General features: G+C 45.9%; 1 pseudogene; it reads left to right on the forward strand.

Annotated features, from left to right (window-relative positions):
- Positions 1-324: 324 nt before the first annotated feature.
- On the forward strand, positions 325-2092 carry LOC148024515 (uncharacterized; annotated as a pseudogene).
- The last annotated feature ends 869 nt before the right edge of the window (positions 2093-2961 follow it).

The following is a 2961-nucleotide window of genomic DNA, read 5'->3' on the forward strand; positions in this document are numbered from 1 at the left end:
GATATAATGCCAGTTGATTAGTGTAGTCGGTTATGCACTGTTTGACTTAGAAGGCTACTTTCCTTTATGTTGTATCTTATCTATACTTTGTGTACATTATATAGTGTATGGAAGAAGAAGAAGAAACCAACAAGAAAATGTTTTGGCATCCATCTCTCTTCTTGTGTTCTTGAGTGAGCTTCCTCTTGTGTATACAATGTGTGTTTGGCGAAGCAGCTCAAGCAAATCCCCCCATCATGCAATTCTTGACAAGAGGAACGACGAGCTCCGATTTCCTTAACGAGGGAAGAAAAAAAACAATTCCCTCTCTCTCTATCTCTCTTTCTCTCTCTCTATGCACTATATGAGCGGGTCACTGGCAGAGTCAGATGTCTAGGAGGCATATCAGATCCCCTTGTGAGCACCATTGGTGTGAAACAAGGATGCCCACTCTCACCGACTCTATTTGGGCTATACATTGATGAGATAGTAGAGTTTATTCAATAGCGAGCCAGTGGAGGTATAGATCTCAGTGGAGCCACATTTCATATCTTACTATATGCAGATGACATTGTGTTGGTCTCAGACTCAGCTCAGGGATTACAACAGCATTTATTAACATTGGATGATTTTTGCATACAGAGAGGCATGATAGTGAACCTTGGTAAAACCAAGGTTCTTATATTCCATACATAAGCTCAGATATGCAAACAGAGTATTTTCATGGCAACAGGAGGGAGTATTGAGGTCACTGGATCATATGTATATTTGGGAGTCACCTTTACAATAGCTTCAGGGACTTTCTCGATGACACAGGCAGGACCGCCTCACTAGAGGATACTCAGCATTGGCTCTTATGGAGCGACAGTGTCATCAAGCACATTTCCAGGAGCCCCACACCAAGGGGTGGCTCCTTGATACTCTAGTCGCTCCAGCACTGATATATGGAGCAGCTATATGGGGGCCAGGCCTTGCCGATTATGTATGGATATTGATGGAGAGACCTCAAGTGATCATGATATCTAGATTGATTCGCAGCAAGGCCTCAGTCCCACATGACATTGTGCGAGCAAAGCTTGCCACATCGCCCATGCTAGTCGAGGCATTATTTCAGACAGTCTGCTTCCTACAGAGATTTCAGGATATGGACAGAGATCGCATTGCATACAGAGCATATATGGCATCTCAGGAGATGGCTCGAGCGGGGGATACCACATCATGGTATGCACAGACTAGAGCTTGGTTTAATAGACATGGGCTGGACATTGATAGACTCCCACCTCTTCTATATGATACTCAGGCTCCCACTTACACCCTCTCTCTCTCTGAGAGGAATAGAGTCATCAGACAGGAGATATGGCATATTTATATACAGAGGACATGGGTCAGCCCTGCAAAGCCACTGCCATCGAAGATGGCACATTATTATACACAGTTCTTGAGCATATCAGAGCAGGGATTCATAGAGATTCTGAGATATATGCAGATCTATATGCCACATCGATTGAGAGTTCTTATTGGACAGCTCAGGGTATCATCACATCAGCTTATGATTGAGAGTGGCTGAGCCAATGGCATCCCGCGGGAGGAGAGGATATGCCCCCTTTGCAGATCAGAGGTGGAGAGTGAGGAGCATTTTGTTCTTAGATGCCCCGCATACTCAGAGTTGAGATCTAGATACGCATTGAGCAGCTCACTTCAGGGATGCATGACTGATATGGATCAGAGATCATTTGGCCGTTTTCTGGGAGAGGCATGGCACATCAGAGAGCAGAGCACACAGTAGGTCCTAGTCCGTGAGGGGCCCACCCAGACAACTATTACACAGTTCTTCCAGACAGACAGAGTGAGAGCTACTGTACCAGCCCCCAACCAGACCTCCGGGCTCACACTACAATAGGCTGAGGACCAGCGTACCCGACGCCGCACGAGGATCTGTGGGTTTCGGACCCCACAGCCACACCGACAGAAGATCCAGAGGATTCTTGATCTACATCGACAGCAGATTGAGATCCGACGACACTCGACACATTGGATCTCAGATCTCCAGTTTGCTCTTTCTCCACCGCCGATGTACCACATCTTGCATCCAAGAGGGATCACCTGCTATTAGCGACTTCGACGACTACTACTACATCCCAGGATAGTATATCTCCCTGCATATGTTACATATACACATCACACCACTTTATCACAGCCGACAGTTGTTTCCCTATCACAGCCGACATTTGTTCCCCTTTTGTAGCCATTATCTGGAGTACTAGAGGTACATACGCACATACACATACACGACACTCATCACACTCACAGCACCGTATTTTCAGTTTCCAGTTTTTAGCTTTTCATTTAGCACTTTTATTTTGGATAGCTGGACCTCATCAGTTGTATCACAGTTTGTCTCATAGGCCACTTTTGGTCTTTAGAGGACGTTAATATAACTTTGTTTCTTTCTTTCTTTCTTTCTTTCTCTTCTCTTACCCTCCTTTTTCTTCTCTTCTTATTCTCCTCTCTCTCCCCTTTTCTTCTTATTCTTCTCTTCTTCTCTACTCCCTCTCTCCCTCTCCTTCTTATTCCCCTCTTCTCCTCTACTCACTCTTTCCCTCTTCCTCTTATTCCTCTCTTCTTCTCTGCCCACTCTCTCCCTCTCCTTCTTATTTCTCTCCTCTTCTCTACCCACTCTCTCCCTCTCCTTCTTATTCTTCTCTACTCACTCTCTCCCTCTTCTTCTTATTCCTCTCTTCTTCTCTACCCATTCTCTCCCTCTCCTTCTTATTCTTATCTACTCACTCTCTCCCTCTCCTTCTTATTTCTCTCCTCTTCCCTATTTGAATAGCAATAGGTCGTGCCCCTCCACCTAGCCTTCCCATCCCCTAGCGGATTTTTTTATAGGTAATTGGGGGGGGGGGGGGATAATGGAGGCTCTCCCTCCCACCAACTCCTTCGCCACGTAGTAGTAGCAGTCCCCCCCTTCTACCACCTCCT

The sequence above is a fragment of the Lygodium microphyllum genome, chromosome 15 (assembly GCF_053477565.2).
Source record: "Lygodium microphyllum isolate KBCC chromosome 15, Lygodium_microphyllum_v1.1.10, whole genome shotgun sequence".
In the NCBI taxonomy this organism is placed as follows: Eukaryota; Viridiplantae; Streptophyta; class Polypodiopsida; order Schizaeales; family Lygodiaceae; genus Lygodium; species Lygodium microphyllum.